Source organism: Egretta garzetta, unplaced genomic scaffold, assembly GCF_000687185.1.
Source record: "Egretta garzetta isolate BGI_Z169 unplaced genomic scaffold, ASM68718v1 scaffold360, whole genome shotgun sequence".
Taxonomy (NCBI): domain Eukaryota; kingdom Metazoa; phylum Chordata; class Aves; order Pelecaniformes; family Ardeidae; genus Egretta; species Egretta garzetta.
In genome coordinates this window covers 2,443,056-2,470,675 of record NW_009258261.1, presented here as the reverse complement: position 1 = coordinate 2,470,675, position 27,620 = coordinate 2,443,056, and the positions used below count along the sequence as shown (strand labels likewise).

General features: G+C 49.2%; 1 protein-coding gene across 1 annotated transcript in view; it reads right to left on the bottom strand.

The window, feature by feature from the left end:
- The window catches only part of SLC8A1 (solute carrier family 8 member A1), a 108,868-nt gene that overhangs the window by 33,893 nt on the left and 47,355 nt on the right, over positions 1-27,620 (bottom strand). The window lies entirely within an intron of this gene.

Here is a 27,620-nt window from a genome sequence, read left to right as displayed (position 1 = left end):
CTACACCCCCCCCCCCCCCCCCCGCAGTTTTCAGCATGTTTTGACTGCGTTTCAAGATGAATTGTGAAAATCTAGGCACCAAGCAGTGAATGAGTCTTGAGAAGTGCTCAGAGGAGAGCAGCACTGGGACAGCCAGGGTGAGTCCCAGCTCAGTGGGTACAGGGCTCATATGTTTGGCCAAGCCAAGATGCCTGGGCGCAGCTGCTGCAGCATTGGAGCTGTCTGTGGAGGTGAACATTTGTTTACAGTTGCTGTTTCCCCAGAGGAACCTTTGCAGAGCACATTAGCAAAAGTCTCTAATTTTATTGGCACTACTTAGGCAAGATGTCAGGGCATGGAAAAAGAAAAAAAAAAAAAAGCTTAGGAATTTGGAACGGTGCTGCATGCATTTGCTGAGAGAGATTGTTAATTTGCTGCCTCCTTTCCTGAGAGCTACACAATGTATCAAAGAACATGCTTTTTTCTTCTTTTTTTTTTTTTTTTTTTAAAAAAAGAACCCTTTAGTAATGGTCTTTATTGTTTTCCAATTCATAGCTGCCAGAGAGCCTGGAGGATTATTCTGCAGAGAGCTATAAATGATGCCCCATATTAATGATTGCTTTCACCGATATTTGGAGGAAAATTCCAGGGTGACTTGTGAAGATGAGATTTCCATTTCTGCACCTCAAATAAACAGCTTCACGTCAAAATCCTAGCAGACAGGCAGAAAAGTGTGCTTCCAAGCTCCCAGAAACCCAGATAAAAATGCCCAAGGTGTATTCCAAGTGGATGACAATTTACATGCGATGGGCCCTGCCAAAAAAGCAGTGAACAAAAATGATCTCCAGCTGAAGAGCAAAAAGGACCCTGCACCACGTCCTTGGGTTAGGCAGCATGCTCAGGCATGAAGGAAGACCACAGCTTTTCATGGGGCCAGAAAACACCGTTGTTTCACAACTGAAACAGCTATGCCATAAAAAATACCAGAAGGAGGCTGGTTTGAAAGCTGAAGATAATACAGATTTATGTCAAATTCACACAAGATCTAGGTATAGGCACCGATTTGGAGCTGTCTGTGGAGGTGAACATTTGTTTACAGTTGCTGTTTCCCCAGAGGAACCTTTGCAGAGCACATTAGCAAAAGTCTCTAATTTTATTGGCACTACTTAGGCAAGATGTCAGGGCATGGAAAAAGAAAAAAAAAAAAAAGCTTAGGAATTTGGAACGGTGCTGCATGCATTTGCTGAGAGAGATTGTTAATTTGCTGCCTCCTTTCCTGAGAGCTACACAATGTATCAAAGAACATGCTTTTTTCTTCTTTTTTTTTTTTTTTTTTTTTTTTTTTTTTTTTTTAAAAAAAGAACCCTTTAGTAATGGTCTTTATTGTTTTCCAATTCATAGCTGCCAGAGAGCCTGGAGGATTATTCTGCAGAGAGCTATAAATGATGCCCCATATTAATGATTGCTTTCACCGATATTTGGAGGAAAATTCCAGGGTGACTTGTGAAGATGAGATTTCCATTTCTGCACCTCAAATAAACAGCTTCACGTCAAAATCCTAGCAGACAGGCAGAAAAGTGTGCTTCCAAGCTCCCAGAAACCCAGATAAAAATGCCCAAGGTGTATTCCAAGTGGATGACAATTTACATGCGATGGGCCCTGCCAAAAAAGCAGTGAACAAAAATGATCTCCAGCTGAAGAGCAAAAAGGACCCTGCACCACGTCCTTGGGTTAGGCAGCATGCTCAGGCATGAAGGAAGACCACAGCTTTTCATGGGGCCAGAAAACACCGTTGTTTCACAACTGAAACAGCTATGCCATAAAAAATACCAGAAGGAGGCTGGTTTGAAAGCTGAAGATAATACAGATTTATGTCAAATTCACACAAGATCTAGGTATAGGCACCGATTCCTCTGCGTTTCCTAAGAGGCAGAGCAAGTCACACATCAGCCCGGTTACTTCCCTGGTACACATATGGTGTCCCGCAAATAGCAGGGCCATGTATATTTAATAAGCGCTGGCACACACACACATGCACAGCCTAGAGGCATGCAGACAGAGCTGCAGCAGCCTCAGACACTTGCAGCTTCAAGGCTGGCTTGTGTTGGTTTTGCCTTTTAAAGGCCAGAGCAGCCCTGTTTCCCTTCTGCTGCTCCTGTTGGTGATCATCAGCCAGCCAGAGGAAGGGTTTGTTTTCCAGCTGATGGGCACACACAAACCCTGTAAACACGGTGTGTCAAGAAGGGAGGGTAACGCCACAAGAAGCACAAACCTGTTTGCTGATGTGACAGGAGTTATATTCACTATGAATTTTGTCCTTTATTAGGCCTCCTCTATTCACTCAATTATTCATGAAACCAGCCTCATTTCCTCAAACTGCAGGGGAAGCCAAGAGCTAATCGGGATGAATAATTTTTGGGCTGGCACTCTTTACCCGCCAGCACCTCATGGGGATGCACCCGGTGCCAGGGGAGCCAGGATTTCCATTCCAGGGCTGTTATGAGCACTAGGAAAATGAGTAATATCCAGGCAAATCAAGACCAGCTGCGAAAGTCACTGCAGCCGCTGGGAAAAATTTGACCAGCCCATAGGGTTTCCCTTTTTCTAGTACATTGATAGCTACAGGAAACAGACACTTTTAAAAGTTTTCACAACTGGGTTTCAGGAGGACTCGTCAGCCTTATTAAATATAATATTTCACTCTGCAAGCCCCTATTTATTTATTTATCTTGGCCCTTCAATCCCCACAAAGCTGCCTGGAAGTGAGAAAACATGGCCTCACTGAATTTCAGACTGAAGTAATTCTCTGGGTCTGCAAGTCTAAGACGAACAGAAGCCAAGCTAAAAATATGCACGCATATATATGTATATATATTTGCAATTATTCTTTGTGGCAAGGGTTTGGGAATTTGTTCTGTTGCTTTCATTGTGCTTATAGACCTTCTTTCCAAATCTGATACTTAGAGATACATATTTTGTTACTATATCCAGCAACCATTATGGCATTTTGATTTGCAGTGTGACAGGCTATTCCACAAACAGGACTCCAGCCAGGGCCTCATAAACAAGAGAAACACGGCTGGGAAGCCAGGTATGTGGAAGGCTTGTTTGTGTAGTTCGCAGCTCTTTATTTAATAAAGATCTTTGCATAAGCTGGATTCCATGTTATCGATGCAACCAAAACAGATGCCGCTCAGTAACTGCATCCAGGCGCTGGTTGATTTTTCCCACTCTCTCCGTGCTTTTTGCTTCAGCTATGTACTCAGATCACAAGTGGGTTCGTCCCGTTCCTCCATGTGGATATTAAAGGAGTCTAAATGCCTCAGAGGAAATGAAAGTGCCTGACTTTGGTGCTGGCTGTGCACACCAGCTATTTGCACCAATTTGCATATGATTTGCATTTCATCACTAATCACTGCACAAATGTGCAGAAAATACCATTTTAATCAGCTGACTGTGGGCAAACAAAGTAATCTCTCTCGCAGTTATCTCTCTCGCCGTTTGGAGCCGGCAACCTCTTGTCACAGCATCAGAAGTGATGTAAATCGCCGCTCAGATGGCCTGGGCTTTTCCCAGGCAAGCCAAGCTGCCAGCCTGCAGCCATCAGGACGCCCTGCCCTGCCTGTCTGCTCTCCTCTGGTTCCCTCTCCCTGGCAGTGATAATTTCTTCTAGGAAAGTGGTGTGATGCTCCGTGCTACCCATGCAGTTGTTACTGTCAAGTATATACCAGCATCCCAAAGCTCACGCCTGCAAGCAGAGGCTGGAGGCACTGAGGCACAGGACTCATCCCAGCCCTGTCAAAACTGATGGACTTGCCCTCAGCCACCCCCTCCATCACTGAACAAACAGATATCTGCAGGGGACACCATTCAGGCTATCATGAAGCCAAAATTGTGGAGAAACTTGCTTTCACACCTGGGGGTAGGCAGTTCATCAGCAGTGGGCTCTGTGGGAGCACCAGCAGCTTCTCCTCCTCACCCATTGATTTTCCTACCTTTGCTTTGCACTTCACCTCTTTCTAAAATCTGCATATGGCTTTCAAAAGATGCCAAATGAAAACCTGGGCAGCTCACAAAGTGCTGTGCCCTTGGACTGGCATGGAAAAGGGAACCACGGCTGCAGAGAGCTACTCCAGAGGCAGGTACCTGACACCAAATGGGTAGTGAATTGCAGTGATTTCAGGGGGGTAAATGGGCCTGTCTGTTGAAGTGCAGAGGTTGTTGGTGACGCATGCGCTCCTTACAAAGCCAGCTACTTTTTGGATAGGTGGTTTAAAAGTTTTCTTACCAGAAAGAAATAATGTAGCAGTGATTTACACCTCTATTCCTGTTGCTTGGCACTGAGGGAAAAATCTCCTTTCTGCTATGGCAGTGGGAGGTGGGGCAAAGTCAGGAAAGATGGCTTTTGCTGATGCTGGGTGATCTCAGACACACAGACAGCACCTGCTGCAGCCCCTCTCACCAGCATGGCTCTGCCCCTGCACCCTCAGAGGAGACGATGCTCCAGGACCTGCACTGCTGACTTGGGGGACCGTGGGGTGTCCCAGGGGAGAGCGTAGTCTGCTCACTGGGAGGGTGAGACTTATGGGATTACCAATGCACACTCATTTCCCTGCCCTGCCTCCCTCCCCTCCCTCTCCTTGGGAAGTCCATGACTGCTTGGATGTTTTTAGCCATGTTCAAAGATGCATTTTGGCATAGTGTGCTTATTTAACATTAGAAAGTCATGGCCTGCCAGCAGGCTTTCTGCTGCTAACCACATGCACACTCCACATGCAGCTTTTTCTGCAGCAGGGTCATGCCTGATGTCTCACTCCTGTGTGAGTTTTCAGGTGTGTAATACAGGGTTGAGCTCCCCCAGCCTCCACATAATTCGAGATATCAGTCAGCCATGGGCAAACCAAGTCTCATCAATCAGCCAAATCACAAACTGAGCCTCATTCATGACAGAACATGCAGAATGGCTGGTTTTCCTTCCCGAATCTCTCAAAACCAGGCAAACCTGTTCAATTCACCTTTCAAAGGCTTGCTGATGGGTCAAGACAGAAGATGGGAAGTTCTGACCAAAAGAGGAAATTTCTGGGCAAGTCCGGTGTGACTGGGTTTCCTGAGGACAGAAGTGGACATTTGTGAGCCTAGGGCTGAGATATTCAGCAGAGAAATCCCAGCTCTGCTCATGACCCACTGTATGAGGTCTCAGGAGAATGAGCCCGGCCAACATTTCAGCACAGCCCTTGGAGGAGGACACTGAAGTCACCCAGTCAAACTGGCCCAGTGCCCAGTGGCCAGTGTCACCCCAGTGGGCAACAGGCCAGTTCGGCAGCTCTGTAAATACAACCTTTTTAATGAAAGTACTGAACTGGATCTGGATGTCTGGCCTCAACAAACCCAGATTAACCATGGACTGACTCCACTCTGCTGCTATTTTTAGCTTCCAAAAACAGTCTGACCATGCGCCATCCTATACCCTCTGCCTGTGAACCCTTTCTGCTTGATTCGACTCAGAAACTGATTCCACACAAGCGTCCCTGTATTGATTACTCATCTCCAACGTCCCTGTGGTGCTGATCTTTCCCCTCTTTCCACGTCACACCCACTTTGGGCTCTATTTCGACCCATGTGAACGAGGGGTGTCTCCAAGCACTGGTGGACTGGCTCCCCAGGAGCTGCCTTGGAGCAAGCAGGCTGCCAGGCTCAGTGGGATGCTTCCCAGCAAAACCACCCGAATATGCATGTGGCGTCTTCTCTGAGCCTTGGGTGCTTTGCTAATCTAACAAACTGATACATGCACTGCCTCTCAGGTTCATTTTGTCACTGAAAAAACGCATGTCTGGAAACAGCAGCTGTTTGGGCTCATGCACCAAAATCACTCAGCAGCTTTAGGGAAGGGAGACCTGATGGGGCCAAACTGGCTGAGAGGCAGAAATGGCTTAGCCATCTTGCATTTGATCGAGCAGCCTTGGTAGGTGCCAGCTGAAATGTCCCAGCCAGCTAGTGGCACAGGGAGGGCTGCTTGTGCACCAGGGTGTCCAGATCTGCTTGGATCATGTTGGAAAAGTGATGTCCCGCTGGGTCGAAGCCAGATACGGCCCCAGCTGCCTTTCTCTCAACACCTCCAGGGCTGAGTGCTGGCACTCTGGGCAGAAGTGCCACGTGCCTCTTCCCAGATAGGTAAGGCACTGCACAGGCTGAAACTTGCTGATATGGAGGTGTGAAACCCAGCACTGAGCTCATGCTTAAAAATTCTTATCTCTCCTGTCCACGAAATGCAGCCAGACGAAGCTCTGAAAAACAAATCACGTGTTTTTTCCCCCCACTTATAATTCTCAGAGAAAGATGGGGTCTTTAAAAGCATAGGCAATTATTAGTGGTCTGGCTCTATTGTTTCCCAAATCTCAGACCACCAGAAGAGGACAATTAAGTTTGGATCTGGAAGTCAAAATCTACTTGAAAAAAACCACACTCAACCCCACTCCAAACCCCTTGAATGTGAGATACAAATCCTACTGGACTGGGAGCTGCTCCTTTCTAACTACCGGATTTTTATATATTCTTCCACTGCAATTCAGCGGGGATTTCTTTTTTTCCTTCTTTTTTGTTTGTAAATTTATTAAAGGTAAATATTTCCTGGAACACAGATGGGGCCCTGCTGTGAGATGTGAGCATTAAGCCTTATCTGCATCACAGTTTCCAGGAAGCTGCTTGCTTTAACTCACTGATCAGCAGTAACACACAGCCCACACCTCACCCATGGACACATCTGGTCTCGCCTCGCTGAGGACTGTGGTCACCAGCAGGCCATCCACCAGCAGTGACGGGGAGGATGGCTGCACGCAGAGAAGCTCAGCTCTGGCTCCAGCTCAGCCTGGCAGTGGTGGCATTGCCTGCCACCAGCTCTGGGGGGGTTTGGTAGCACCAGTGAGAATGCCCCCGCTGACAGTTGAGGCTGGTCTGGCTCTGTTAGCTCTCCCATCCTCAAAACCTCCTTTACCTGGAGGAACAAGATGCTGAAGGAGGGGAGATCACCACAGACCAGTTTCTCAAGTATGCTCTTCATGACCCAAAATGTGTAGTTTCCATTTTTATTAAAGATAACATATTGCTCTGTGTCCTAGGATCTGTTTAGCATAACTTATGTTACTGATTAAATGCCAATTCATTTACAATCTTACTTTCTACATTTCATAACAAAAGGGTCACAGTGCCCCTGCAAACACCCTCATCAGAGCCTTGCTGAAATGGCTGAAGCTCTCACTTGCAGTATGAAAGCAACCTCACTGTCCTAAATCCAGATATCCTTACCTCCCCATTTAAACCCACACCATTCCAACAGACCAGCAGATCGATCACAAAAGCTGTTTGGCCTTCTAGCCCAAATAACAAAACTCAAATGCCATTCCCCTCATCAAAGGCAAACCATGGGACTCCCATTTCTGTTGCATCCCACTTACATTACTCCAGCTAACTGCAGACGGACTCAGCAATCCCACCCAGCAGACATCATGAAATGAACTCCATGATATGACCGATCCTCTAGAAATATTCCTGTTTTACAAGGGGGAGGGCCTGGGAGGGAAAGTGCCAGCGTTTCTGCTCTGGCACATTTTAGTCTGGCCCTGGTCGGTTTTCAGCCTGTTCAGCATTACGAAACAGCAATCTCACATCACACAATTAAATAGCAACCTCTCCTTCCTGCATGGGGTCATCTGTCATGGGGAGAATGTGTCTGGGATGGATTCCCTCCATGCTCGTCATCTCCAAGGAACCTACAAAAAGACTTTGCAAATCGCTTTTTCTTCCCTGAGTAGCCGTTCCTGTCTGCTTTCTGCTAACAACCTGGCTTTTATGCGGGAGGGTAGAGAATTGTATGCAGGGGGTTTGGGGAGACTGGGCAGAAATTTCCGTGCCCCTGTGAAACCAGTGGGAAATGTACTGCTGCTGCCAGGCGTGGCAGTGCTTTGTCACTTGCCCATGGCTCCCAAGTCCTTCTTCACACCCTCTCTGTCAAATGCACCCACACCATTTGGCTCTTCATCTAATCTCAAAAGCAGCTGGACAGGGGCTGCTGTCCTTGTCCTTGCACCACACTCCTGCCCAAGGGGTGCACCCTCTCTCCAGCCAGGGCTGTGGGCAGCATGCAGCACCCATGGGTGCCTCAGACCTTGGCAGACCTGGGCATTTTTTCCCCCTGAGCTTGCAGGATCACTCGTCTTACAGAATGCCCATCCCCTCGATTAAAACATGCTTAGTACCCCTTTCTGATCCCTGCAATCCCTGCAGGGAGCAGTGCCACTTGCCAGGTATCATTCAATAGGAAGCCCCTCAGGGGCAGGGTAGCCCCCGCTCAAAGCGCACCCTTCCCCAGCGTGTTCACTGTTGAGCCCCGTGAGCTGGGTTTGCACCCACCCCTGCTCCCTGGCCCTTCTTCTCCTGCTGCCTCTGTCCCTTCCTCCCCAGCAGCAGGGGCTGTGGGGCAGCCCCAACACCCATCCCAGGGGGATGCTGAATTACGTCAGAGTCAGCAGCGAGAGCTGCCTCCTCGGCTCATCCCTGAGTCTTGATCCGCCAAGAGAAGCCCAGGCTGGTCACAGAGGGCTCCTGGCAGCATGCCCAGGTGCTCCTTTCGCTTAAGTGCATTTCCTCTGAATGCACGCCTGGTGGAAACAGAATTAAGGGAGACCATTGCTGCCCCATCCCTTTCTCAAGGAGCCAGGTACTTCTCACATGCTGGCCTGCCACAGAAAGGATTATGAGCTGTAATTAATGCCCAGCCCATTTTCCAGGATCATCTGTTTCTTCCTGGGAGGAAAAGGGAAAGGGAGTTTTGTGGTCGCTCCAGCCCTGCCAGCCTGATGAAAGTCCCAGGGCCCAGGCTGGCGGAGCAGAGAGCGGTGCTCATCCCTAGCCTTCACCTCCCACCTGGCTGTAATAACAAGGGGGTGCCCTGAAACATGTGCTGGGAGATGCAGTTTCTCCTGCCCTCCGCCCCAAGCCCTTCCCCAAGACATGGCCTTGGTTTTGGGGAATGTGCATCACTGGGGCAGTGGAAACATCTGACTGGATGCAGCTCTTCAGGCAAGGATACCAAGGGAAGAGGAGTGGTTGGAATCAGTGGGAGCTAAGGAAGGCGGACAGTGCATGGGGATGTGTAGAGGGCTGCCATCTGGAAGATGATAGAGCATGAAACTGTTTTTCTCCAAGCCTGCCCCAAATGCCGTATACATGGCACGATATCTTCGGGAAGATGAAGGTGACCTTGAGATGTGTTGGAGGATGTTTAAAAAGCTCAGGAAGGGCCAGTCACGGAAGAGGAAATTTTTCCTGAGAAAAGCTCAGGGTATCAGGGTGAAAACACCCTGACTGTTGGGCAGGGGAGGCAGTGGCACTGGTGGCACAGAGGCAGGTCAGGCTGGCAGGCAGGGAAAATCCACAGCAGCGTAGGCTAGAGGCATGCCACCCTGCAGCGGAGACCACGCCGCAGCCTCTGCTGTGCCAGGGGAATGCCTGGAGTTACTCTTCACCAGTCCTCCCGGCTTTCCTCCTTGTTTTCCCTCCATCGCTCCATCCTTTTCTCTGCCCGCATCAGCTGTGAGCTGCCCCATGCGTGAAATGAGGCCAGAGCGGGGTCTGCGGTGCCAGGAGGTTTTGGCACAGTGAAACCTGGGGGGGAACGAGCTCGCCACCGCCCAGCCCTGAGGAGGGGATTATAATGCGCCTGTTGCGCACGGGACTTGACGTCCAGTTAATGCCTCCTTAATCACTCATAAGCCACTCCGCTCCGAAAGGGTGATAATAATGATAAAAAAAACCCCTCTTTAGTCTCTTTGCTTTCTATTTTCCTGTTTGTAAATCCCAAGGTCTTCAACAAACCACTGTCACTGCTGAGTGAATTTAACTGTTAACCTACAAAGAGCCACTGATGATTATGCCTCTGAAAATAGATCTTATCCATTCCCTCCACTCCCCTTTACTGATCTAGACACAAATGCTTAGTGATTGTTACTTGGCAACCATGGTAAAAATGTACTAAGCCACAAGTGGCTAGAAAGGATGAAATCACTGTCATGAAATTTCCAAAATAAGTACTGTAATACCAGAACTCTTATTCCTAAAAGGAACAAATACATCTCTTCCTTCTTTATATATATATATTTTTTAAGAATTTATTTTTTTATTAGCAAGGTACAATTTTTCTTCTTGCTTTTTTGTGAATTGATTCAGCTCATTTCACTGCAGTGACTATCACATACTATGCGTGAAAGGGCACACAGTGTTTGGGAAAGCACATACACCCTCTCCTGAAGTCTGGTCAGAAATACACAGTTGTAGAAGGGCTCAAGTGGGCAGGGACCTCTGGAGGTCTTTGATCAAAGCAAGGACAACCCCAAAGCTAGAGCAGGGTGCTTATATGTGTCTCTGTATAGATGTGTGCATGTGCACACACACCATCTGGCATGCTTTCCAGACTCTCAGAAGTAAGCCCAGAGTGCATAATAAAAGGTTAATCCATCTGAGACTGCTTTAAACTAGGTATCAGGAGTGCAATGAAAAGCTGGGATGGGTACCAGTTATTGATTAATCAACTGCCTGAATCTACTGTTGTCAAACGTCCAACTCACATCTCCATAAATCCATCCTTCTCCTATGGCTTAGCTCCTGTATTCAATGCTATGTACTCCCAGGGACAACCAAAAAGAAGATGCAACTTGTAGGAGATACTTTTTGAGATAATGAACATCTGAACTTTAATCTTTGATAAAATATTTCACCATGAGTAAATATTTGTGTCGTGGCTCTCATATGGAAAACCCTGTGCTTTTATATCTTATTGAAAACCATCCTTGGTAGCTTTAATTAATACATGTTTCTCTGTTGGTCTCTCAATAAAACAGGGAAGAAATTAATGTTTTTGTTTTGCTCAAAGATCTGGAGGCTGCCCAGCTTCTGGACAGGGAAATCTAAAACCAATGTACACCAAGCTTAATTTTTCAAACAGGAGCCTCTTGAAGTTGTCTAACTTCTCACCAGGGAAATATTTAATTCGAGAGATTAAACACTCTGTCTGGAGACTCAGAGGCAAAATGTAATGCTGATTAGCATTTGTCTCAAAGCTTGGTTATTCACACTGTTCCTCTTTTAGGGAACACACTTCTTTCAAGCTCGCACATAAATTTGTACCCACAGATCTGCTTTCTCCTCTGATCAATACCCATTAGTTGCAACTTTTCCTAGATCTGAGTAGGAAGGGCGTCTGCATCTCCCCAGCCTTCCCACTGCAAGGGTTCGGGACCAGCACCCAGAAATCTCTGGGAGGCCGTTGCAGACAGTGGAAAGGTAGAAGCAGCAGCCTAACTGTGTGAAATGAGGTTATGCCAAATAAACATGTTCCTCCCTCTTCTCTGGATTCATCTTCCCCACCAACCTATCCCACCCCTACACCTGGCCAGGGCATTCAGGCTCCTGGGCCAGGCAAGCTGTGGGACAGGGCTGCTCTGATGGACACAGCACTAGCATCTGGCCTATCTTGCTGGGATTTCATCCTAGGCAAAGCCAAGGAGGAGGCTCCCCAAGCTCCTTGGGATCATTTCATGCCTCCTCCCCAAAGCCTTTTAAAAGCAACTGCTAGAAATCCCATGGGCACAGGGAAGAGCTCCAGGGCTCCCTAGCTCAGAAGGAGATGCTTTGATCTGTAAAGTAGCATGAAACAATGCTGAGAAGGTAGGAGATCCATGCAAACGGATCGAGTTTTTAACTAACCTTGTCCAGGCCAGTGACACAAAAGTAGCCTTATAAAAAAACATACTACAAAACCACACGCAGCATTTTGCATCTGTTTCCTGAAGCCTGTGTTCAGCTGGGCTCTAAACTCCCCCAGGAAACATTTCTGCTTCCTACCAGCACTTTAGAAATGGGTTTGGACACTGGCTTTTTAATCGGTGAGAACTGCTGAGCCATATCAAATTTCCCATACTTAAAAGCTGATTTTTCACAAATGCACTTTTAAAAGATTCTTTCAAAAAATTCCCCTGGCCTGCTAAATTGCATCTGCTTTCTAAACATACAGTGCAGACATATAGAGCTATGGGTGACGAATAAGTATTTAAGCTAGCTATTATTTTCTTCTGCAAACAGTGGCAAACCACAAATGCTAGTCATATTGGATTTCATTATCTCACGTGCTGAAGACTTAGCACTCCAGACAGCTTCTGCACGTGAAGAAATTAAAACTCTGCATCTCAAAAATGCAAGACCTAAAGGAGCAGCTCTGAAGAATGATTATGCAAACCCACCTCTGCAGCTCTTCTGCAGGGTTAACTTGTTAGCATCAACTTGCTGGCAAACTCACGGCGCAAGTGGTTTGTGGGTATTTAATGCTTTGATTGCAAAAGAGGTGCCCAGGAGCAGGGTGGTGTGATCGTACAGAGACACAGCAACATCCCTGACCCCATGGCCTTCTCAAGCGCTGTCTTGCCTCAAGTGAGCGCCCTTATAATTTCACACCATATTCTCGGTGGCTTGGCAGTAGCTGCATTGCACTGAGGAGACGTGTGCGTAGGGAGCTACAAGTGCACAGAAGTGCCTATGGGCAGGAAAGCGGATTGTCCATATAACCTTAACTCTGCAAAAATGCACATGACCATACATCTGAAGGTCAGTGTTCGCGTACTACATCTCCAGCAGCCAAATGTAATGGTACCACCTGTGTAAATTGTTCTGACCACACAGGGCCAACACACACACCTGAGTGCTACTGAGAGAGCGTGTGTGAAACATCCACTTTAAACCATTTCTACACCGAGCAACCATCACTGGGAGCATTCTGAGCTCAGCAGCACTTTCAAGATTCATCCACAACTGAAGCCCATTTTCTGGCTGACAGACAATCTTGGCATAAAAGCCAGGCCCTGCCCGCCCCTGCTCTGCACTCCAAGGCAGACAAAGAGCAGGAGAACGGAGGTATTCCTTCTGTCTTACAGGCAGCAAAAGAAGCCATTTCTGTGAGATTTTAGAAGGTTGGTTTTTGTTTTGTTTTTTGTTTTCCCCAACACCTGGAACAAAAAAAAAGGTTTCTTATTTTAATCCCCCAAAAGCTGATGACCTCCCTGTCTCGGGGTCAGCGCATCCCCCACCTGCCTGCAAGTCACAGATTAAAACAGCCACCTTCACTGTAGTTCTCCAGTCTAAGAGCTTTTTGAATCAAAATGAGACAGGCTATTTGCCAATTCACTTTTAAATAAAACGTGGCTTTCAGCAGAGCAGGAGGACAGCTGGGAAAATGGCAGCCTCCCCTGGCTCCTGCGCCCTGCTGGCAGCCGGTGGCTTGGGCATCTCACACCAGGGTGACAGGCACAGCAGCAGGGGTGCGGCAAAGGGGTGCCCGAGGTACCAGTGCTGGTGGGGTTCCTGTGCCCACCTTCTCCTTCCACATCTCTGTCCTGCTCCCGTTTGGCTCAGTAGAAGGTTGGTTTTTGTTTTGTTTTTTGTTTTCCCCAACACCTGGAACAAAAAAAAAGGTTTCTTATTTTAATCCCCCAAAAGCTGATGACCTCCCTGTCTCGGGGTCAGCGCATCCCCCACCTGCCTGCAAGTCACAGATTAAAACAGCCACCTTCACTGTAGTTCTCCAGTCTAAGAGCTTTTTGAATCAAAATGAGACAGGCTATTTGCCAATTCACTTTTAAATAAAACGTGGCTTTCAGCAGAGCAGGAGGACAGCTGGGAAAATGGCAGCCTCCCCTGGCTCCTGCGCCCTGCTGGCAGCCTGGGGCTTGGGCATCTCACACCAGGGTGACAGGCACAGCAGCAGGGGTGCGGCAAAGGGGTGACCGAGGTACCAGTGCTGGTGGGGTTCCTGTGCCCACCTTCTCCTTCCACATCTCTGTCCTGCTCCCGTTTGGCTCAGCTCTGCCCTCCTCTCTGCCTCAGCTTCCAGCTCTTTTAGGGACCATACTCCCAGCAAGCTACCAGGGCAAGCAGCACAGCATCAGCCATCAGCAGGAGGGGACATCTGCTTAGCTTGGACAAGCGGGGACCAAATCGTCTCAACAGCGGGGCATGGACACAGTAGCCTGTCCAAACACACTTGTGCAGGTGCCTTTCTCCATTGTCCTACTTCTCTGTCCCTACTTTTCCCTCTCTCCCTTCACTGGAGACAGGATCAGTCCAGGCAGCGAGCTTAATAACCTGTTCCCAGCCTACAATAAGCATAGTACCCCTTAAATAACTATTAATTGAGCCAAAAGAAGACTGCCAGCTCCCTCCAGCCTCCCAGCCAGTGAGAGTGGGGATTGTACTGGGGGGCTATGAGCTCCCCAGTGGCACAGCCAGTGCTGGGGCTGGGCTGGCACCCCTAACCCTCATGTCTGCAGCTGGGTGCAGAAGCTCAGTGAGGCTGGCTGTGCCATCGGTGCACAGCAGTGTTCGAAACTCTGCCGGCTGCCAGAAGAAATTGATTATAGCGATTATATCAATTATAATTTAACATAGGTTATGATTCCCTCCTCTCTCTTAAGAGCCCAGGGACAGCCCAGCAGTCCACCAGTCTCTGGCCGAGGCTAGTTTAGCAATTTATCTTTGCATCTGGGACAATGTCCTACAAGGGATGAATTGCCCTGACCTCCACAGGCATCCTGGGATATATGTGGACACCAGAGGATAAGGACGTGTTGCCTCAATGCCTCCAAAACTTCTCAGAGATAAAGAAAGAGGTAGAGGCAGGAGGTGTCAGGAAGGCAGCAGCTGTCGAAGGAGCCAAGGGATGGATTAGTTTGCATAATTCATTCCTGCACAAGGGGAGGCTCAGAAGCCAAGGTCTCTCCTCTTGCAGAAGTTGCTCTCCCCCGGGGGCGTGCAGCGGAGACGTGATCAATCATGGCCACTGCAGCTCCCCAGTGACATTTCTAAGTGCTCCGCTGAGCAGAGATGAATTAGGGATGGTCATGGTGTAACTGTGGGGTGCTCAGGTCTCTCCCAGGCTCCTGCAGCCACCGAGCTCCATCATTGCTCTCCTCTCAACATTTCCTGAGACAGATGCGATCAAGGAGATAACGCTTGTACATAGCAGCACCAGTCCTGATAACAAGCTATTAACAAGAGGTGTTTTCAGACTGTACCACTTTTAAGAGGAGACTGACAACTGCGGAGTAAGTAACATAAAGCAGATAAAACCCAAGTGTTTCTCTGAGTCTGTACAAAGTGCTACTCACAGCCACATGGCAGTGTTCAGACTGCAAGCCACACGCTGGAAAACTCAGTCATGTAGTCTGACCCAGCACACATCACTTCTGTCTCAATCTTTCTGTGCCTCAGTTTCCCCTACCTCTACAACAGCATGATACCAGTTGGGCTTTGTGAAGCACCTGGGCACTTCTAAGCTAGAAGTGCTGCATCAGACTCCTCCTTGGGTTAAGTATGGGACATGGATAGCAGCATGACCAGTTGGGATTTGGCCTTCGGAGCATAAACATGCTCTGGATTTCTCGTGTGACCACTTCAGCCCTGTCGGTATCAGCTGCACCTCTGTAAGCACGGAGAAATCCTTTTCCAGGCTCATCCTTGCGCACAGTGCACTCCCTGGGGCTGCAGCTGCTCTTCACTCTCTGCTTGTCCAACCATCTTGATCTCAAGAAAGCCCTGAGCTGTGACTCATTCCCTCTCAGCTCTCTTTGGAGCCTCAGCTCCTGCAATGAAAGGACAGGAGAGCTGCTTGTGCCTTTTGCTCCCACCAAGGGCAAGGACCGCTCCATCCTGCAAGCGCCTGCTTGTGGTGTCACGGCCTCTGCCCAGAGGGATGCTTCCCCTCTTGGGGCTCTGCTCCCCAATGCCAGGCACAGCTCCCAGCTGCAGCTATTTTTTACTGGGTTGCTATTTTTACTGGGTAATGCTTCTGTAGCTCACAGACCTTCCATTCTGCCTCTGCTCAAGGAGCCATCAATTTGCTGGGCAGCTGTTTTCACATCTGGGAAGGAAGGAACCCCTGGGCTGAGGCAGTTCTGGGACAGCATGGTTTGAATGTGGTGCCCTCCGTTGCCTGCTACATTTGTTCCCCTAGTGGCCTGGGGGGAGCTTTATTTCTCACCAGCATTACCATGGCCACAAACATCCCACACCAGTGTGTGGAGGCACCCGAGGAGTGTGCGGGAGCCCCTCCAGGGCATGAGTAAAGCAAAGGGGCAGTTCAGTACCACTGATGCGATGGCTGGATCAAAGCATGATCCCACCTTTGCCACCCATTGACTAGCTCCAGCCAATGCAAAAGACACCCCCCAACAATTTAGGTGCCAGCAAAACCCCGAAACTGCTAGGCTGGACCAGAGGGCCAGCATGGCAGGGGCAAATGGGAAGGCAAACGTAACCTCGAGCTGCAGGGCAAACACAAACGGCTCTCAAAAGCTGACGGAAGGAAAGATTGCTCCTGAAAGAGGAAACAAGGTGTGAATTAATGAAGCCACTGAGCAAGGAGACAACACTGTTCATGCCAAGCGCTGCAGAGGCAGCTTGCAAATGGAGAGAGCAGATGTGGTGGGAATAGGCAGTGCCCGGGGAGCTGAGAGCCCTGCTGCCATACAGACACCCAGCCCCAGCGCCGAGAGCTAAAAATACACCGCTCCCAGCATGACGCCTGGGAAAGAGCGGGATTCCCATGGCACAGCCAAAAAAGCAGGGAGCATGCAGGGGGACACAGCGGCACCAGGGCTGCCACGCAAACCCACTGTCATCCCTAGGAGGGAGCTGGGCTGGGAAATGAGAGGCTCTGGGAGTAAGCAGGAGGAAAATGTGCCTGTCATCAGTGATTCCCATTCAGGGGACAATCCAGATGCATCCAGCCCTGACACTGCAGCTTCAGTGGGAGACCCTGCCTCCGTTGCCAAACTTTTACTACCATGGCTGACATCTGTCCAGGCTCAGCATTAGCCCCACATGGACTCTGCTGGATCACTTGGCTTGAGCAATGCACTAGCCCTCCCTGTGCACAGACATACAGCACTGCCCTGCTGGCGCCACAGATCAGCCCCTCGCAGCCTTCTCACCCAGCTCTGCTGCCCGCCCGAGGCCGACACGGATGGGGGCATGCAAGCAGGTGGGCAGCGGGGCAGTTGTTGCCTATAGGAAGCTGCTGTGTTTTCTATAGGGTCTGGGAGATGCAGTGTGCATAAGAAGGGGGTGAGCAGGAGGAGAGGGGAGCCCTGGGGACAGCTCAGCTCAGCGCCTCCTGGGAAGAGCACCCAGCAAAACTGGTAGCTCAGCTCTCAGCTCAGTCGAGGGGGGTTGGGGGGGGCGGCGAGTCATTGCCAATCCACAAAGCCACCTACCAAGCGAGGAATTTAAATAGATGACATCTATTGAACAGATGAAGGGGATGTTGCTTATCTATGCAGGGGGTGACATCTAGTCTCTCCACTGGAAGAAACACTGGTTTGAGTCATGGGCATTTTTGAGGTTGCCCATCTACCCGCTTGGGTTGGCACGAGGGCGTGCATGCTGGCTACGACTCACTTTGTTCAGAGGTGATGTTCTTGCCTATCTCGACAATACAGGATGATGTAAGTATATCATCCATTATTACTATTTTCACTCTTGACACATGGAAAAATTAATTATCTTTTAAAAAGTGATGTATGAAGAACCCAGATTTGCCTGAATAATATACGAACCTATAATCTGGCTGTTACCCTTTGTCTGAAGCATTAACATTAGCAGACGGCAATTTAGGATGATTGCTTTTAAGTTGTAAAGCCAATGTTCAATTAGAGCATGAAATGAAAGACTTATCACTAGTACTGGCATAGAGATTTATTCTCAAAATATTTCTTTTCAACCATAAAGATGCTGGTTTTGTCGAAAGTGACATGTTTAGAACAAGCCGCTTTTGTCTACTATTACTATGAAAAATGGTTTGGAATCAAACATTTTATATTTAGGATAATGACAGCGTTTTGTTAAAAAAATTCAACATCATGCTTTGAATTTCAGTTACTCAGTTCGGTCTGAGGAGATTTCCATTCCTCTGGTGGGTCCTGCTGCACCGCAGGCTGTAGAGGATACTGTTCACCTTCTCTGACACTTCTTTCACTAGGGTGGTGGTAGTGGAAGCTGCGGTGATACCACAAATGTTTTAACAACCAGTGATCCCAGCAGTCTCCCACAAGTCTGAAGCTTTGTAGGATCCCAAAATGGACTTTTCGTGAATCAAGTCGTTGTGAAATGCTGGAGACCGGAGCCATAGACAGCCTTCCCCACAACAAGCAAAGATGTAACTGCAAGTTCGTGGCTTGTATAAAAAGGACAAGTGTGCCAAAGCGTGGTGTCAGAGGGGTACCCACAAGCCCAGCTGGCCCTTGGCTGCATGTAGGAAAGATGCCGTGGTGGGCAGCCAGGCTGAGCAGAGCGAGGAAGCCCGGGCTCTGCTTCGGTACCTGCCAGCACTGCCAGCGGTACCTCAAGCGTGGAAGGCACAGCTCACAAACCCTTGTCTGTATGCAAACCCTGGGGCTTTCAGGGTACTTCAAAATTGCTAATTCCCATTTTGTTGCACCTTTGGATGGCTAAGACACCAAGCTTTCTAGTGAGATCTCAAGAAAGGCATGGCAAGGGATGGATTTGTGAGGATCCAGCAACTACAGCAGGAAAAACTGCATGCAACACATGGGGTTTCACTGGGGAAATAAAAGAGAAAGCAGTGACAAACAGCCTGCTGGTATGTAACAGTTACAGCAGCCAGTCTGCACGCTGCATAGGGCTCTTCAAGTGATTGCTTTGTTTCAGATATTGCTGTTTTTCTGTATGCAGTGCCATTCCTTTGCTGCATGTTCCCCAGGCCCCAATGCCCATTTGGCCCCCTGCTTTCCAAAGGGAAGCAGTACCTGGTCGAGCCACTGGCTGCAGACTCAGGGTTTGTGCTGACCCAGGCACAGAGAGCAACTGCTGCAGGAATAACAAAAAAAGGGCACTTTGCTGCTTGCTGTGCCATCAGTGCTTGGAAATATCTGGAGGGCACTGATGTGGGTGAGCAAGCCTCAAGCCACATGTAGGGGACAGCCATGGTCAGGGGAACTTGGGTCACCCAGCACTGGTAGTAGGGAATGGAGGAGGTGCACATCTGTGCTGCCGGCCTCTCCCTAATTCCTCTCAAATCAAAATGATCCCTCAGTGGAGTTTAAGGGATGCTGGGGAGAGCAAGGCCATTGGGATTGAGCTCTGCCTGGGAGAGGGGAGCCCTCCCCTTCACTGGCTCCCATGGGGGGCAGCCATGATCTGCCTGGTCCCAGGGAAGCTCGCCAGTACGTCTTGTTCCTGCTCAGCACTATTAATTTGGCTAAGCGATCAGAGCTGGCAACTCGCCTGCACAGCGTCCTGCACTGAATAATAAGCCCCAACATTGAGACACAAGGTGGGGACAGGACAGAGCAGCCAGCAAGCCCTGTGAGCTCTTTTGTTCAGTCTGATGCTGCCCGCCATGCCTGGGGGTCTGGCACTACCACGCTTCTTGTCCCTCCAAAGTGCATCGCTGTCTCCCAGTCTCTTCCCCGTTTACAAGCTGTGACCCAGATGCCCATGTGCCTGCCCTCAGCCTAGAAGCACAGTACAGACCGCAGTTTAACTTCCTGAGATTGCAGCTCACATCTTTCTCTGATCCTCTCGCAACATTCATGTACACAACGTGCATGCAAGCAGCGACACTCGCAGCAGCTGGCATAAAATGGCCAAGTCTGTCACGCTGAACATAGAGGCACCGATTTCTGCAAGGTAAAGGTCTAGGCCTGAATTGCCACCAGGACTTTTTCTTTTCAGTAGAAATGTTATCCAGCCATGCTTTCACATGCTCAGGTCAGCAGTTGTTTAGTTTAACAGTATGGCATGGCTAGTTAGAGCAAGACAGCTGGGTATCTGCAATTAATCTGTGCCTGAAACAGTCTGAAAATGAGCAATACAGTCTGCTTGGGTCTTAGAGTGATGATATGGAAATCCCAGGGAAGAGATTAAAGGAGGAAAAGGACATAATATCTCCAAAGGAAGTTTATTCCCACAAAAGAAATTGCTGGGCTCATTTATACAAAGCTGTTTCTCAAGGCTGTAGCGATTATCACCTTGCTGAAATATTTTCCAGATGCACTTTGCAGAGGTCTGGATGGATCAGAATTACACCTTGGTTCTGGGCAGCCTCTGGCAAAAGTTTATACAGCATCAAGAAATGGAAAAAAAAGTACTAGAAAGTTTCTTGCAGTGAGAACATTTGTCACTGAGATGTTTCACGGAATAAACCCTGGGCATGGGACCAAGAGAAGTAATTGGACTGGCCATGCTCCATGTTTAAGATACTTGTCTTGAGCTTTTCAAATGTGAAAAGAATACCAGGTCTTTCTTCCAGAGAGCAATGAAGAGATGGGTTCATGGCATTTGTTTCTTAGGCTTACGTTTCCTTAAGGCCTTTACACCAAAGCCATGCTGCGTTGTCCCTCGAAATCCTGCTAGCATAAAAACCTGCTGTTTATTGCTGTCCCAAAAGCCCTGCAACGCACCAAGCCGCCTGCACAGTGTTGCTGGAGCGGGCAGGAGCAGGCAGAAGCGTGCCCACATGGGAGTCACGCTGCAGCACATCGTGAAATTAGCCCTGGAGTTGTGCAAGGACAGTGTCTCCAGAGAGGCACCTCGCTACATGCCTATGGCTCAGGAGAGCCAACAGAGATGTTTTCAGCATGCCTTTTGCTGGCGGCTCCCCCAGGCCGTCCATCAGCAATCTTGATCCCAAGGGTGCCTCCAGACTGCAGAGGAGCAGACAAACCCCAGACCTTTGTGCACAATCCCCTGTCCATCCCCAAATTCCTGATGGCTGGGAAAGGGAGGGAAGATGATGGTGTGAAACATGGTTTGAACACTGTGGCCGGAGCCACCACCATGCATCAGGAGATAAAGAGACCACAGCTAGATCTAACGGACGTGGGGAAAACAAGCCAGCTCACACACTGCCAGCTCTGCACAGGGAGAAGCTAGCTTGTAAATACCTCTGCTTCTTGACTCCGTGCTGTGGATTAAACATTTGGGCTGGCACATGCAATGGACCCTGCTGCTCGATGAGCTGAGCACCTACCCATCTCATTTCAGGAACAACTCCTGAGAGGAGCTCAGGCCGCACAGACGGGCCCAGCAAGAGGCTGGGAGGGAGCTGGGGGAGAAAAAAAGCAGATCCACAGCTTTGGGGTTCACCTGGAACAACCCCAAATTTATCCTTTGGTTTGCTGGGCTTGCAGCTGATTTTGGGGATCCAGCTCCTGTTGCAGGGGCGAGGTGACGTGGGGGGCCAGGGCTGGGATCTGCCTGGGAAATTCAGGGTCCTACGGGTCCATGTGTATGGAAAGACAGAGTGTGGCTGGCCTGGGCAGTAGGGGAGAGAGGGTGCTGGCTGCATGCAGCCCAGCCTAGACTTGGGAAGCTGATTCTCACTGCGCTAGTCCCTCAACCCAGTGACTCCCCAGGCTCCTCTGGCAACGCACCACCTTTCTCAGCAGGGATCTGTTGGTTTGGATTTTTTTTTTTAAACTAATCCTCCATACTAATATGCTTCTGGCAGGTTTTGAAGTAAAATAACAGCAACCGGAGCCACTAGTTATCCAAGCAGTAATACAGACCTAACAACAGCCCTGTGATTACAGGACCTGCTGCAGTCCCTGCTGAGATTGCCTTTGCTTCTTAGGGATGTTGTAAGGATCAGCATATTAAAGACTGCGGCTAGCTGATACTGTATTGCCAGGAAGGTAAGTACTCAAGCACAGATTAATTGCTAGCTTCAGGAGGTAATTAAGGGGACTCTGAGCCCCCTTTCCACCCCAGGCAGCACAGACCACGCATCTCAGCCCATGTAGCTGCAACTGCACAAACCCTCTGCCTCCTGAACTGTGGCAGCGAGCTGAGACAGATAGATTTACACAATATTTGTTTGCCAACAGGCGATCTGCCATCAATATTTAAAGCTGAATGAGTCTCAAGAGTGGGATGAAGAGCCCTTCATAAGGCAGCATCCATCATTCTGGTTTTTAATTTTGCGCTTGCTCACTTGCTGCACAGCATTATATGCACATCGGGTAAATGAATAATGGATAAATAATTCACCAAGTTGCTCAAACTCTTGGTTCTCCCAGTCATCCCAGAGCTTGGGCACCCAACACAGGGATCCTGGAAGTACCAAGTGCAGAGAGAGAGGTTTCAGGGGTAGTACCACATCAACGCATTGCTCAACACTTCTGAAATCCCTCTGCTAACAGCTGTAACACCACATCTGCTCAGCTGGCTCTATAGAGGCACGTCAATGCCTGATGATGTCCTTCTAACACTGCTCAGGAGCTCACAGGAGTCTCAGCAGCCCCTGAACCATGTCTCTGCTTGCTCTGCCCATGCAGTGAGTGCTGGGCTGCAATCCCTGCCATTCCCATTATGCTGCAGGGGTCCCAGCAGCACCATGGGCAAGTGCCCAGGACTTTTTGCTGCACCATCTTCGTGCTCCAAGGGCAGCCAGAGAAATCCCGGTCCTCCTGAAGCGTATCCTGAAACTCCGCTGGCCAGGCAAGCAGAAATACCAGCCTCTACCGCCACTGCTGAATGGGAAGGATGGGCTTTTGTATCCCCCTGGGTTGTTTGGCACAAGGGCCTTGGACACTGCACTTCACAGCTCTCATCACCACCTTTTAAAGTGGCACTGCCTGAGCCGAGGGTAAAAGGGAGAATGCTGCCAGTGTCTGCTCTAGAAAAGGCAATGAAACTAGGGATGTAACAATGCTGGGAAGCCCTCCCCACACCCTCTTGGGAGGCTACAAGCTGGCTGCACCCCACTCCACAGCCATAACACATTTATTTCTCCCATTTCTCCTGTGTACTGGGCTGCTGCCCAAGGTTTGGCAGGTCCCTTCTGCTCTAACGCAGCTCCCCACTTTGCTTCCCATAAACAACATTGAGGTCTGCAGTTCAAATGCTGCAGGATCATTTGATGGAGCACCCAGAAGCCTTATCCGCAAGAAATGCTAACAAATGTGTACCTGGATGGTAAGAGCATGATAGGCGTGGGAGAAGCTGTGGAGCAGGGATTTACCATGTCAAGCTTCTCCAGGGACCAGACTCATCCTCACCAGCCACCCCCCAGTCACACTGACACCATTCAAGAGACCTCCATCTGCTTCCACCCTGTCTCGCCCACATAGCAATAACCTCTCCTGGTGCTCAGCTGTGCACAGGTGTCCTGCCATTGGGCTGCGGTGTCTTGAACTCTGGTGATGAACAATCACAGCCTAACCCCAGGGCTAGGACACCCAGACATGCCCTACAAGCTACCGGTGGCCAAAAGGAGAGCCACAAAACCCCTGGAGCCCTTATGCCATGGCTGGAAAAGCTTCACCTGCTCATGTTCGCTGGGTGCTGCCATTCCCACAGCAGGGACACCACATCACTGACCCTTTGCAATGTTGGCATGGCAAGCGCAGCAGTCCAGCTCTGCTTCTCAACCATCAGCACAGCATGCACCTGTTTTGAGATCTTAGCCTTAGCCTTGGAAGGCTAAGAAGGCTTGGAAGCCCAGGAAGGACATCAGTGCACTGCCAGAGAAACTCAGCTCTGCTGGTAGAGTGCCTCGGGACACTGGGGTAGAGCAAACCTGCCAGAAGTGCTGCAAAGCTTCCCTGGACCAGCTTCTCCTTCTGGCCACCAGAAACACAGCTGAGCTGCTTGGGACAACCTTGGTCACCAGCCCTGCACTGGGACCTGTCTTAATTTATGGTGGCAAATAGAAAATCAGCTCCATGTGTTTGGTGCAAAGGGCTCAGCAGGTCCTGCTGGAAGATGCTGTATGTGCAGGAGCTGATTTTCTCCAGCATCAATCAGCAGGCTCTGAACCTCTGTAAAGCAGCTTGCTTTGTGCCGAAAGCTTTACAGCTACACCAAGACTTCCACAACCTCTGGTCCCAGGGGCGTGTTCAGGTGGTGTCACCTGCTCCAGCGCAATCTCAGCCCCTCTCTGCCTGCAGAAACGCTGATCTGACGTGACAGTCACGATCCAGGTCTGCTCTGGCTTCAGACCTGGTTTGTGAGAGGGTTGCCTCCTTGCAGCTATGTGCATTTCTGCGTCTCCATATGAGACATTGGAGCTCACCAGCTCCACCTGGTCAGAGCGAGCCAGCAGGATACATAGCATGTCTTAAAGTTTAGCAACCATATTCCTAAAACACCCCTCTTCTCCTGTGCTTCTTCCCATTGCAGATGTCACACAGACACACATGGAAACTCACTGTGGCGGCAAAAGTGTTGCTTAGCTTTGGCAGGACACAGGCACAGGAAATTCCTGGGAAGCCATGCACACCTGAGCAGTGGCAGGGGCTAGGAGAAAGCCTTTCCAAACCACCCCACCAGGAAAAGCCATGATCTTGCTCCAGTCCCTGCTGTGCTGCTGCAGTTTGAGCACTTAGGGTTACAAGGGATGCAGAGGTGAAATTCCCAAGGGGCCAGCATTAAGGCAAGGAGCAACCTAGCGCTGTGGCAAGAGGGGATCTCTCAAGCTCCAGTACAGCCTAGCAGTAAAATTTGACATTTTTGGGGGACAGTTTTTATTATCCTGGGGTGGGGTGGGGTGGTTTTTGGGCGTTTTTTTTTGTTTGTTTGTTTTGTTTTATTTTTTTTTTAAATAAACAACAACAACAAAAGTCATTCTTTTGTCAGGCACCTGGAGCTGTGTTTTGCCATGAGAAATGGTTCAGCACATAGTAGCTGAGTTCATGAGCAAGTGGAGCGGTGTCTTTACTGCATGGACACCTCTTTTAACAGGAAAATTCACGGAGGTGCAGATGAGCAGAGAGCAGAAGGCAGTGGTGTAAGAGACCCCTCACCAGCCCCCATAGACAGGGCTCCAGCGGTGACAGTGGGGCCCAGGTCTCTGGCCAGCACGGTGCCAGGGGCAGACACACAGGGATACAAGTGGCGATGGGGCAGTTCACTCCTATTCCTTCCCGCCCCACAATCCAAGGAAGAGAAACAAGAGCCCAGCATCAAAGCAAAAGGCAACCAGACCCCTCTGCCTTCTTGCTTTGTTTTGTGCTGACCTTTAATAGTTGCAGAAGGGGAAATGGGCTGGTCAGTTTGCATTAGAAATTCACTGAAGTGTCTGGTGCTTTTCCTGCTTATCAAATCCAAGCCGCTTGGATGAGCCCAGTGAGCAATTATTACTACAACCTACAGCCAGAAATTTTAGAATTCCATTTGCATATAGTTAGGAAGGAAAATGTTGATTAATTTGTTCTGATACACTCCAGAAAAAAATGCTCAAATAGCGTCGGGGAGCTCAGGCAGATTATAAATTGCCTTGCTCAAGATTGTAAATACTGCATCTGTGCCTCCCTGTGTGTTTTAAAGACATCTTCATGAGCTGTGCCTGTGTGGAAGAGATTTGTTTGAATGTTTTACCAAGGAATGTATATTTCATCTCTGTGGTGCTTGCGAGGGAGGGATTTTTTTATTTTGAAGGGCTTTTTCAGCTTTTCAAGAGAGCAAGTATAGATGATACACAGACATGCAACTGCAATAAGCCAGGATGCTGCAGCTGCCCTGAGATGTGATTAAAAATGCACAGGGCAGGAGGAAAAAAAAAAAAAAAAGAAAAAAAGGAGAGCAAGAGAAATGGAGCAGGCAATGCCTCAGCGATGAGGGAAACATGAGTGCACCAGGGGCCAGATGAGGCCGGGCAGAGAAGCACCTTTAAACAGCGGCTGCTGTTAATTCGATGTGACCATTTCTTGCCATCAATAGCCAGACATTTACTGATCAGGGCTGGCATGGCATTAATGTAAAGGGATCTTATATCTGTATTTGCATCAGGGGCTGGTCAACACAACATGCTGAACCCTCCAATGCAGGATAACAAAGCTTTCAGGCACTTGGACCTGCTGATGGCCTCTCATGCTACGTTAGCAGCTGATACCACATTTTCTCTTTTCTAAGGCAGAAATTTCAAACTTCAAACAAGTTTTTGACCATGAGGGTAACAGATTCCAGCTCCCTGGCCTTCTGGAGTGATCTCCACAGACCCCTTAGAGGTCTCCCGCTGTCCCTCACAAGTCAAAAGCAACGGTGCTCAGCGCAGGATGTTGCCCGGGATGTGCAGGGCCCCTTTTCTAATTGCAGTGCTGTGATGAGTGTTTGTTTGCAGGGCTCTGTGCTGTGCCATCTGATGGGCTACCAAAGGTCTGGTCTCCTCGAGCCTGGGGGCTACGGGAAAAGCTACAGTTTTCTTCAAACATAACCAAGTTTCACTTGCAGAGAAAAAACTGAAAGTGTGAACTGCGTACAACCTAGCAGCACTCATGGCCAATACAGGAGCCCTCCGTTATCACTAAACCAGCTGTCTCGTTCAGGGGTACTCTGACCCAGGAGGTTTCTTGCAGCACCAGGGCTGCCTGACTTGATAGTCCCGCACAGAGCTGTGAAAGCTGGCTCCCCTAGAAAGTTTCTGCCTCCTGCAGCTCCTTGCTGTGGCAGGCTGTAGCTACACGTGCTCAGCAGTGTGCACAGCCAGCTCCCAATAAGATATTTATAGAATCATAGAATCATAGAATCACTTTGGTTGGAAAAGACCTTTGAGCTCATCGAGTCCAACCTTATTTGCTGGGGGAAGGAATGACACTAGACTCTGATGCACTTGAAGACCAGAAAGAGACCCCCCTCGCCTTGCTGGAGCCAAGGATCTACCTGAACAGAGGGCTCCTCTTCTCAGACAGGTAGCAGAAATGTCCCTGGACCCTGCACGCCCAGTGAGAACATCACACTTGCGCAGGAGGGTGACAAAACCCCAGGAGACCCTACCACAGCATCATCTCCGAATGCGAGCAAAGCTTCAGACCTCAGCTGCAGGACTGAGAGAAAACAGGGCCCATTCTGTGCAAAAAGCAGAGTTTTAGGGAGAAAGTTAGGAAGAAAGACTGAAAGAGCTGCCTTTTAAAGAGTTGCTAGCATTTAAAGGATGCCTTGAAGAATTTTATCTATTTTTGTGCTGTGAGCTGAGCTCTGCTGATCTAAATCCAGATTGGCTGCACTTCACAAACATGGTAGTTCTGAGTTCAGCCTGGTTAGCTCTGGCCTTTTATCCTTGGGAAACGTGGCCTGCTCCAAAGATGGGAGGAAGCACATAGAAGAGAACAATGCTATGAAAAACACCGGGAGTTCAGTCCTTGAAGCCAAAGGAACAGGCATGTGCTTGCAGGGGGTAAAATCCACGTGCAGCTAACTGCAGTTACCTTGAGATGCTGCAAGCAAATGGCTAATTCAGCAGTCAGCCCATCTATCCAAGGCAGCTAAGAAGTGGAAAGACCTAATAGAAATTATACTGTAACTCACTCACAATTCTACCAGGGATGGATTCGGCTTGCATGGTGATGCAGTTTGCCAGTGTTCAATGTGCCACTAACAGCAAGATGCAGGACATGCTGAAGACCTATGCCAAAAAAGGGCCCCTTTGCTCCTGTGAGACCTCTCCAGCTTCCAGCACCTGAGCTGCTCTGGCTCACCAGCAACATCTGTGCAGGTTGCAGAGACGCTTGCAAGCCCTCCTTCGCAGAGGATGCCTGCCACGCATCACGGCTGTTGCCTGGCCAGGGCAGTGACTGCGCTGCAGG